Source organism: Octodon degus, unplaced genomic scaffold (genome assembly GCF_000260255.1).
Source record: "Octodon degus isolate 3935 unplaced genomic scaffold, OctDeg1.0 scaffold00081, whole genome shotgun sequence".
Taxonomy (NCBI): Eukaryota; Metazoa; Chordata; class Mammalia; order Rodentia; family Octodontidae; genus Octodon; species Octodon degus.
In genome coordinates, this window is record NW_004524657.1 from 4,058,112 (window position 1) to 4,070,232 (window position 12,121).

The 12,121-nt window shown below is 38.6% G+C and overlaps 1 pseudogene; it reads right to left on the minus strand.

Annotated features, from left to right (window-relative positions):
• Positions 1–356: 356 nt before the first annotated feature.
• LOC101591682 overlaps positions 357–12,121 on the minus strand; it is a 21,355-nt pseudogene continuing 9,590 nt past the window's right edge.

Here is a 12,121-nt window from a genome sequence, read left to right on the forward strand (position 1 = left end):
CAAAGACTATCCTTTGTTTGTCAAAATTAGGTAACCTTTATTTTCTTTCCTGGTAATCTTATCATCTAAGTTGTAAATGGTGTTTATTTGGTAGGATACCATTTCTCATGAGGGCTTTTACAGTTGGATTTTTCATTCAGAAACTCATCATGTTAGATTCACATTTAGGTAGAAACATGAGAGACTCTCCTCTGGCACAGCATTCCATTCATGATAAATGCATTTTTCCCTCATCAAGTGTGGCTCAAACTTAGTCTCTATTTAGGGGCAGGCATAGTGTGGCAGCTGCCATGAAGGTCACCTCTTTTACCACAGCCACAAGAAATGAGAGGCACACAGCAGGATCCTTGGTTCTCTCAGGCCACATTCTGTTCTATGACTACAATGCCTTGGCTGCCTCCAATGCAAGCTGAACCAACAGTGTATTTTCCACCTCGACGCCTTAATTCATGAATGAAGTGTGCAGTAATTCTTTGTTCCAGATCCTCCCAACAGGTGACCTAAAGCAATGGCTCCTCCATTCACATTGGTCTTACTTGGATCAAGATTCAAACTGTTCTGAACAGCCAATGCTTCATTCACCTCTACCAAATCCATGTCCTTGAGACTCAGTCCTGTTTTCTTTAGTGCCCCACTGATGGCAGGAACAGGACCAATACCCATAATAGATGGATTACATCCAGACACAAAGTAGCCCATGATTCTTGCCAGTGGTATAATTTTATGTTTTTTAACAGCATCTTCACTATCTGTGATAATAGCTCCAGCACCATCTGATATGCCCAATGCATTCTCTGCAGGAACCTTCCCTTCCTTCTTGAACACTGAAGGAAGTTTCTGTAACTGCTCCATGGTTGTCTGGGTCCGAGCATACTCATCCACCTGCATCATCTGTTTTCCTTTCTTTGTCTTCAACTCAATGGGTGCCATTTCTTCACTAAAGTAGCCAGCATCATTAGCAGCTTTCCATCTCTGCTGTGACTGCAGGGCATATCTGTCACAATTCTTCTCTGCTGATTTTATGTTGTACTGCAAGATTCTCTGCAGTAAGTGCCATGGTGAGTTTAACATGTGGCGCTGTTAATCCTTCCCACAAAATATCTTCCAGTTTGAGATTGAACCCGAATCTGGTTCCAAAGCATATGTTTCTGACCCAGAAGGTTGCTTGGCTCATGCTTTCAGTTCCTCCCCCACAAGACAACTTCATCATCCTTAACACAAATTTTCTGACATTTGCTCACAATGGACTGGAAGCCAGAGACACAGAGCCTATTAATAATGAGCATCGGGGTTTCTTTTGGGACTCCCACTCGTAATCCAACATGCCTTGCCGTGTGTACACCATCTGAAGAAGTCTGCGTGACATTGCCTACAATGACACTGTCAGTGGTTTCAGGTGGGACTTCGCCAGCAGACAGAGCAGCCTTGGCAGCAAACTTATTCAAATCAATAGCACTGTAGTCTTTCAGGAGACCTCCATAAGCTCCGAAGGGTGTCCGCTTAGCGGCAACAACATACACACACCTCGGAGCAGGACTTGCAGGGAACACCACTTGTTTTTGCAAAGCCTAGAAGTTCAGAAATCTGCATGTTCAGGCATTCCCTAAAATCGGGGGTGTTGGCGACTCACGGTGCAGTGCCCCTGCCCTTTCACCCACTTCCAGCTGGCTCCTTGCCTGGCGCCTCCCTAGCCCGACCTAGGAGCCTCATGCCCCTTTCGCCATCAGATAAGAACCTAGGGTGCCACCATTTCTGGGGGGCATGCCCAGAGGAGAAGGTCATCATAGCTTTTCAGACTTTCCAGCTGTCTCCACATCTAGAGAATTCCTCTGATGACACCAGATACACCCTAACCTTGTCGTGTCGAAACTATCTCCGTCCTACCTGCCCTTGGACCTTGGACATCGCATAAATCATTATTGGCAGAGAGGACGCCAAACTCCAGGGGACTCGAGAGGTGTGGGGGGTGGTGCGGCTGGCTGGGGGTCGGGCCGAGGACTATCCTAACAAAAGTCACTTGATTTGACCAGTCAAGATTTGACACAGCAGCTGGGGTAATTTCCAGTTATACTCCTGCTGCCACACAATAGGTGACGACCAGAAAGGATGCTGGGGTGACCATCACACATTCTTCTTCACTGGAGTGTCCATACAGCCCTTGACATGAGTCTTTGTTTGCTGTGACCAAGCCTGCCAGCACTGAGTGCGACATAGACCAGTTGTTTAGACTCAAACAGAATGATCTCATCTCCTGTCTCCTCTCCAGGCCTCTGTTCCCCCACAAGCACACACCAAGTACCAGGTAGGGTACTGTATGTTCTGCTGTGGAACCTCTATAAAGTTCAGGGTGTGTGTGTGTGCGCGCGCGCGTGCGTGCACGCATGTGTGCATGCCCATTACATGGGGGTTTAGTTGTGTAGTTAATAGTTCTTTTCATATTTTAAGATGGATCTGATAGGGATGTTGTATCTCTGTAGATTCTGGTTTGGAAACTCTTGGGTAACTCTAGGATTAAATTCCAGAACAAATCCCCAGAGATGTCCATGTTTCCTGCTCTCACATGTTCTCCTCAGGCTCTCTTCTTTCTTCATGTTCTCTCCTCTTCCAGAACACCCGCCCCCATTCAACTCTACATCCAAAGTTCTTCATATGTTTCCTTAAAAACATATGCTTTCATAAAATGGCAAGTGACTACAGCAAACAGCGCCTAGGTACATCCTTTTTTAGGGAATCATATTCCTTGGTGGTCAAGTTCTGGGGTTTGGGTGTGGCAGACACAAAAGCACAGTAACATGGGGTGAGGATCCAGGCATCTTGGATGAGTCAGTGTCCCCTTGGCTGAGGATTTGGTGCCAGGGCAGTGGCCAAGACTTTATATGAGAAGCCTAGTATAATATTGAGTGAGCTTAGTGTGTGGGGTGGGGTGGGGGGTGGGGGATATTTTCATTCTAATATGATCTTTGCTCTTTAATTAATGGTATTGGAACACTTTAGATAGACATAATGATCACATTCATCATAGGAAACTTGTACCTGTACATAATGTATCTCACTTCTTTCTTTCACATTCTCCTAGCCTCCCTCCATTCCTCTTCTTCTTATCCACAAGCTTTGTTTCATTTTTTTTGCTTTTATTCTCTTTTTCTTGTCCCTTCCTTCCTTTCCCCTCCCCTTCCCCAATGCATCTTCTGATTTGAATGTTTTCTTCCCAATTCAGTGTCTACTATTCATTTTGGACCTTACTTACACTTTCAGTTTATCATACAGAGAAATTATGTGATACGTACAATGTGTTTATGCTTTATTTCACTTGAGTATGGTCTCAAGGTACATCCCTTTACCTATTTCTCAGCTGTACCCTTTTTGTGGCTTAGTAATACTCTATCTTATAAAACAATCCACATTTTCTTTATCCATTCATAAGCTGATGGGAATTTGGGTTGTTCCCAGGATTTAGCTATTAGAAACTGTGCTACTATAAGCATAGATATGCACATTTCACTGTAGTGTGATACTTTTATGTTTTAATTCTTTAATGCAGATACCAAGAAATGTAATTGCCAGGTTAAATGGAAACTCTTTTTTAATTTTTTTTGTTTTTTGAGGAATCTCCACATTGATTTCCACAGTAGTTACAGCAGTCACCACTCACACTATTTACCCAATAGTATAAAAGGGTTCCTTTTCCCCCACAGCCTTACCAGCATTTATTGTTGGTTGATTTCTTGGTAATAGCCATTCTTTCTGGAGTGAGATGGAATCTCTGTGTTATTTTAATATGCATCTCCCAAGGAAACACTGATGTACAACATTTTTTCAAATGTCTACTTGACCTTTCTTTGTTTTCACTGGATAAGCATCTATTCATGTGAGGTGTTCATTTTCTGATCAAGTCATCAAATTTGGGGGTGTATGTGGGTTTTTTTGTTTTTAGTTCCTTAAAATGCTAGGTATTAGTCCTTTGTCTGAGGAATGGCTGAAAGCTTTTCCCACTGTGTTTGTGTTTTCTTTTCTTTGTGAAAAAGTTTTTAAGAAGATGCCAGTTGTTGGTTCTTTGTAATATTTCCAGTGTGATCAGGGTTTTGTTCACAAAGTTTTTGCCTATACCTATGCTTTCAAGAGTTCTGCCTATTCTATCTTCCAGGAGATATAGTGCTTATGCTTTAATATTTATATCTTTGATTCATTTTCATGTTAGTTTATTATGTGGTGAGAGCCATGGGTGTAATTTTAGTCTTTGGGATGTGGAAAGTCATTTTTTTCCAGGAACATGTATTAAAAAGTCTATCTTCCAGTTAGGTTGTTTGAGCATTTTGTCAAAGGCAAGGTGGTTGAATGTATTTGGAGTTCTTTCTGTATCTTCTGTTCTATTTACCCTTGGACCTATTTGGTTTTTTTTAACAATACCATGCTGTTTATATCACAGTAGCTTTGTAGTATAGTTTCAGCTCAGGGAATGTAATGTCTTCTGTCTTGCCTTTGTTACTGAGAGCTGGTTTTGCTATTCTAGATCTCTTATGCTTTCAAAATAATTTTAGGACTTTTTTTCTAATTCTGTGAGGTATTCTGTTGGTATTTTGATAGGGATTCATTAAACTTATATAACAATTTTGAGGGTATGGCCGTATTTGCTATATTTATTTTTCTATCAAAGAACAAGGGATCCTTCCATTTCCTGATATTCTCTTTGCAATCCTTTTTATAGCATATTCACATTTTCAATGTAAACTTTTTTACTTGATTAGATTGATTCATAAGTATTTCATATTTTTGATGCTTTGTGAAAGGTATTATATACTCTATAAATTTCTTGTAGAATGCAGCAGTGAATCTATCAGGTCCCATGCTTTTTCTTTGGTAGCAGGGTTTAATTACATGTTCAATTTCAATGACTGCTATTGAGTTTTTATAATATTTATACCTTATTGATTCAGCTTTGGTAATTTCTATGCATCTAGGAATCTGACCACTTCTTCTGTGGTTTTTATATTATTAGAATACAAGTTTTCAAAGAATGTATTGATGATCTAAAATTTTGCAGGATATCCTGTGAATTCAGATTTTTCACTTCTAATTGCATGGTTTTAAATCTTTATTCCTTTTTTTGATACAGTTTGCTAGAGTCTTCTCAATTTTATTTAATATTCAAAAGAACTAACTCTCCAATTCATTGATTTTTATATTATTTTCTTAGTCATGATTGCATTAATTTACTTTCTGACTTTATAATTTGGTCCCTCATCTAAACTTTGAGCTTGTCTTACTCTTCTTTTTCTAGAAGATTGAGGTTCAGCATAAGCTTGTTTTATTTGTTTATTCGAGCTCCCTATGTTTCTCATGTGAGCATTCACCTCTATAAATATCCCCGGTAGAACTATTTTCATTTCATCTCTTAAGTTATGATATGTTCTATTGACATTACCATTTACTTGGAGAAACTATTTAATTTTTCTTCAATTTCACCTGTGACCCATTGGTTGCTCAGGAGAGTGTTATTAAATTTTCATATATTTATGTGGTTTTCCTAAGATATTTTGCAATATATTTTCAATTTCATTGCATGATGTTGTGATAATATGCATGGGGTAATTTCATTTCCTTTGTAATTACTTAAGGATCTTCTAGGAGCTAGTATGTGGTCTGTTTTGGAGACTGTCCAGTGGAAAGCTGAATAGAATATGCATTTTGATGTTGTGGGGTGAAACAGTCTGTAGACCTCTACTAAGTCTATTTGTTTATGGTCATGTTCAGTTATGATTTTTTTTGTCTAATGGATCTGTTGCTTTGTGACAGTAGGATATTGAGCTTTCCCCATGATAACTGTGTTAATGCTTATTTGATTTTTCATGCCTATTAATATTTTGTTTACGTAGCTGTGTGTGGTGGTATTTGGTGCATATGTGTCTATGATTAATATCTCTTCATCTTAAAATTTTTCTGTAGCAAGTATGTCACAACTTTTTTATCTCTTTTGATCAGTCTTGAAGTGATCTCTTAAAGATCACTTTGTCTGTAGATATTCTTGCCTGCAATAGAATATCTGCTTTTGCTTTTTCCAAGATTCCTGTTCGTGAAGTATTGTTTCCCATCTGTTGACTTTTAGTCCATGGATTTCTTTTTGCACTAAATGTGTTTCTTGTATTCGACATATTGTTGGATCTTGTGTCTTAATACATTTTGCCAGTCTGTTTCTTTTGATTGATGAACAAAGACTATTTACACTGATGGTTATAACTGATATGTATTGGCTTATTCTTGGCATATTATTTTCCTGTTGTTTGTTCCTTGCATTTTCCTTCTGTTTAATTGCTTGCCTTACGTAGTGGATTCTTTCTACTTGTGTTCTTGGAATTGTAGTCTTCATTCTTTCTAAAATATATTTTAGAAAATTTTAAAGAGCTGCCTTACTGGTCATGAATTTCTTATGTTGTTCTTTGTCATGGAAGTATCTTATTTCTCAAACAATTTTGAAAGATAGCTTTGTAGATTACACTGATCTTTGTTGGAGACTGTTTTCTCACATGATTCAAAGTACTTCACTCCAACCTCTTATTGTCTTAGTGATTTGTGTTGAGAATTCTGCTGATTCTGGTCTCCTTTTATTTATGATTTATTTGTTATCTCTAACAGCTTTTTATATTCTGTTCTTCTGCTGAATATTCAATAGTAATCTTGATTATAATATGTCTTGGTGTAGATTTATTCTGGGCATGGCTAACTGGATTTATCTCTATGTCAAATTCTTTTACTATGCATGGAAGTTTTCTGCCAATACTTCTGTGAACAGGTTCTTTAAATATGTCATTTCTGCTCTCTCCTACTTTTTCATTGACTTTGATCTGTCTTATTTTGTTCTTCTTTGCATTATCTTCCAGATATTGGATTAATTTTTTTATGGTCTGTTTCTATTTTAAAGAAATACTTCTTTTCATGATTGCTGACCATATTCTGTGTTCTAGATCTGATGTTCTGCTCTCATTGTATTGCATTCAGCTGTGTAAAAGTTCAGTATAATTTTTAATTTCTTGGATATATGCTTGAGTCTGTCTTAGGAATTTCATTTCTTACCTATGTTGGGCTTTCATAGATGCAATAATTTTCCTAAACTCCTATACCTTTTATCTATGACTAAAATAGGTTTACTGGACAAGTTCTTTTTTTTTTTTTTGACTGTCATGTTTTCTTTCTTCCTGCAGGATTACTTCTGATCTGATTTTCTTTATAGGCTCCCTCATCTTTCTTTCACTTCTGCTAACACAATTTCAGAAATTTCAGGTGTATGACTTCTGATTTTCTTTTTTAGAAAATAATTTTATTGAGAAACAAATATCAGTGAGACAGTTTCACAACCACTTACTGGCACATTTACAGCAATTAATATATTGCATATTGTTGTCTTAGTGGTTATTCATTGTACAAGATGCAGACATGATATTCTGTCTCAAACACTATTATAACAAACCTCTCTATTCATTGAATTAAGAGAGTGGAGCTGTATAACTATCCTAACTATTTTGAGTATACAGATACAAAAGGTTCATTCATTTTGATTCCACTTTTTTGATTAGGTCAGAGAAGGGCATTCCATTGTCATTTAAATGTTGTAGGGGCTTGAATTCAGCAGAATCTCCCAATAGAGTCCAATAGTCCATAATAGTAGTGAGTTTTCTATAAGACTGGCATTGTCCAAAGTTGTTGACTTGAGCTTTTTACAGCTCAGCATATTAATGTGGCTTTACTTTTTATAAATCATTTTCATACTTTTCTGCTGAATGGTTAAGATCAAGATAAAGCAAGACCTATATAACAAGAAATACGACTTTTGTATCAGATAAGGTCAGTCAAATCCCCTCAGGATTTAACCTGAAACTCTATACCACAGTTAGTGTCAGCTATGTGGAGGAGTCAAGGCCATTGCTTGACCACTTTGCTATCTGTGAAAGCTTAAGAGAATGTTTTCTGTTTATGTGACTCTCCTTAGGCACACTCTACATCATTGATCACTTTCCCCTGTGGCCCCATAATCTCCTTGATCAGAAAATTTGGGACACAACTGAGTTACATAATGTGACAATATAAGTTCTCCTATGTCCTGAGTCCTCACTGACCTTGAAAGGCTAGGGCCAAAATGCTGGCTGTCCTGGCAGCCCTTCTTTTTTCTGATTTTTGGTCCATAAACTTAGGTTGTTAACCCTCCAGAAGAGAAGCTTATTTTTACCCTACAACATATGCAGTTGGATTTAACCTAACTATCTGCCTGAATATCAAACATCTCAGTCATAAGATGGGACAGGTATTTTCCATCAAGTATTGATATGCTAAACTTTAAGTCCCTGTAGAATATGAAGACAAAAATTAAGAAAATAAAAGAAATTTGAAAAAATATGAATAAACAATTACATAATTTTACACAGAAATTAAGAAATCTAACCATATACAGCATTGTAGCAGGACTGTCCTGTGACTTTTTTTCCCTGTCTCTTGTTTTCATTTATTGCCCTTTTTTAAAAAAGCAAACACTTAATTGGGAGACAGTATGGCATTAATTGGTATGTCATGACAAGCACTACATATTTAGAAGACCAAAATGGCAGGCATTCCATGCATGACCCTACTATTACACATTGCTATCTTCAGTGCAGCTGCTCACTTCACAGTTAGCATATATAGTTAGGATGACAATCCTACCAATTAACTGCTAGTTTCAAAAACCTGCTGATGTTTCTCAGGATCCTTGCCTTACCCATCTTGTGCGTATAAATGTATGGCTTTTTCCCTGTCATGTTTCCCAGCTTTCCTTCTTGCCCTCTCATTGTCCAATCCTCAAGTGCTTGATTTCATTTTAGTTGTGTTATACCTTCTATTTGTATTTCTTCTTTTGAGTTCTTATACTAGGGAGACTATACGATATTTACACATGTGGGTCTGGTTTATTTCACTTATGAGTATATCTTCAAGTGGCATCCACTTAAATATTAAGGCTTTGAGTTTATCATTCTTTATAGCTGAGTAATGATCCATTATATAAAAATACCACATCTTTTTGATCCATTCCTCAGGTGATGGGCATCTTGGTTGTTTCCAAGATTTGGCTATCACAAATTCTGCTGCTATAAACATAGGTACACATATATCACTATGATATGATGTTTTCAGATCCTCTGGGAAAATTCCCAGTAGGGGGATAGCTGGTTTGAATGGGATTTCCAGTCCAAGTTTTCTAAGGTATCTCCACAATGATTTCCATAATGGTTGTACCAGTCTATACTCCCAACAGCAGTGGAGAAGTGTTCTTTTTCCCCCACAGCCTCTCCAACATTTTTTGTTGGTTGATTTCTCTATGATAGCCATTATTTGTGGGGTGAGATGGTATCTCAGTGTTGTTTTAATTTTAATTTCATGGATGGCTAGTAGTGTGGAACATTTTTTCATATATTTATTCACTTCTTTAATTTTGTCCTCTGAGAAGTGTGTGTTCATCTCAGATGCCCATTTCTGGGCTGGGTCTTTAAACTTTGTTCCAGTGAATAAAATATAACTGAGACAATGTCCCTCCCTTTCTTCCAGTTACCTGTTGTTTTAGATAATTTTATCTGAGTAAGTCCAACATGGCTCCTCCTCTATTCAGGTTGTTGAATATCTCCAACACAACCTTGCTTAAATAATTCAAACACACTACAGTGAACATTGCCATTTATCACAAAAACATTATGCCATGAGTGATCCCTTTATTTATAATATGTGGGTTCTGACCTAGGAGGGAAACTGGTCTGCTGACAGTCAAGGAGGAATTTGTTAGTACCCTAAGCCCCCCTTTTGTCTATACTTTGCTTAAAATGTTTTATTTAGAAGCCACAGGAGACAGTGAAAATGTACTACCTCCAAGCCTCCAATAATGGTAATGAATTATTCTCAGGAGAAACAATCACATTTAGGCAAGCAGGAGGGCCAGTTCAGGTAATCACAGTGTAATTACAGCATTAGGCCAAATAGCACCGGGCCAGGCTGGATGATGTATGGCTTTTCTGAAGGAGAATGGAATAAGAGTCCTTGGCAGCCACACCTAAACCTTCCTTGATTATCTGACATCAAATTGGATTTTCTCATGAATGAGACAAAGCGCTTCTGTGAGTCTACTCAAGGCATGTGTGAGAGGAGGTTAAAGCAATACTTACTACATGGTGCAGATCAAAGAAAGAGAAAGACAAACCTGCTGAGAACTTAGTGACTGTACCCTCTATACCTCTTCCAATAGTGCTAACAGCTGCATGAGCAAGGAAAAATAGAGTTGGAGGAAATGGACACTCCCCACTAGCATGCACTGCAGGGACTGGCATTGAACAACTGAGTTTGAGATCTGCCTTTCAAGGGAGGGCAAGAGGTCAAAAGTCTATGTCCAGGAATTAAAACTACAGTGAGAGGGAAGAGCAACAAAGTCGACAGTCTCCTGGCACCAAGGGATGAAAGAAGGGAAAGGGAAGGAAAGAGAGAGCAGCACATGCATGTCAGTAACCAAGATGGAATTATGAGCAGACCAATTTCTAAGGCCATATCTTATATATTTACTGGACTTTGCTGATCCTCACAGAGAGCCCAGTCTCCATGGGAAGCAAGTGTCTCTTGAATGGTGCTTTGGCATAGTCAGGAAGAGCAGGTTAAGACAAAGTGAAACTAGTAAACTGTGTAACAGAGAAACAGAAATTGGAGATGTTTAATAGAGGATAAAGGTGTGGTGAATAAGAGGAGAGGAGACAACTGTCCTGAGGAAAGAAGTGGGAGGCAGCAGGAGGTTGCATCCCATAAGGAGGGACATGCCAGTAACACTTTCTCTGGTAGAAGGGATGACAAAAAAGGATTAGGAGTAGGAGGTCCTAACACACCCAGTAGTAGTCCTCAAATACTCCACTAGACATCCATCAGACACAGCCTGCCTTATGTTAGTGACAGTGCAAGGGAAACCCGAGGAATGCATTGTATCCACTGAGCGTCAAGTCAGTGCACCTTTCTAGCCACCTAAAGATATAAGGCCAGTAAGATAAAATGAGCAACATGAAATCCCCAGGGAGAGCTGGGGATTGACAACCATTTCTAAAATATTGGCTACACATATCCTTATTGTAAATAAGCAGTATTTGTCATATCCCTTGAGGTAAGAATAGTCCCTTTCAAATTTGCAAGTCGCATGGCTAAGCACCTGGGAGGAATTTCATATTAAGTGACACACATATTTACTCTTTTAAATAATGATAAAGAGGAGAGAACATTAGCCCGGGCCCTAGTGAGAAAATACTCTTCTGTTAAAATTTGTGAAAGCAGGCTGGGGAGATAGTTCAGTAGAATAAGCGCCTGCCTGGCAACTGCAGGGCCCTGAGTTCAATCTCTGGTACCAAAAAAAAAAAAAAAAGAAAAGAAAAAGAAAAGAAAAATTGTGAAACCACTCTGCCATGGCACAGGCACTAAATCATAGGGTGGCAGCTGAGTCTTTGTCTTCAAAGAGCCAGAAAGCCAACAATGTGAACAGAGAGCAAATGTCTTGAGCTGCTCAGGGTCCGAATGAGCACATAAAGAGTCACGTGGGCTGCAGAGGAGGGAGGGACATGGTTTTTTCCAAGAGATGAAGATCCAGATCAAGGAAAGAGACCAAACTGGGCCCAGGAGAAGAAACAGAGGGAGGACCAGACCAGACCAGTGGTTTCTGTAATTCTTAATGGAGACTCAGAAAGTCATGTCAAAAGCTACTGTGTATAGTTTATAATTTGTTGAGTAATTTTATTTAAGTTGCCAATGAATCAAGAATGCATCTCTCATTCAGATAGAGAAATATAGGTTTTGAAGTGTTTGACAAATTGCCTATGTACTTACTTTCAGGGGCCCAGAAGCCATCTAGGCACTGACATACACAGGTACCTTCGGGACATCAGAACTTACACTCACTCTAGCCACTTAACTTACACTCACTCTATCCACTTAGGTCTGTCAAAAGACACCTTATTAGGAAAGGCTCAGGGCTTGAGCTGATCATAAAATTAAGGGAGTCATTTATTCTTGAGATCAAACTAAACATGCAAGGCTGCAGAGAGAGAGAGAGAGAGAGAGAGAGAGAGAGAGAGAGAGAGAGAGA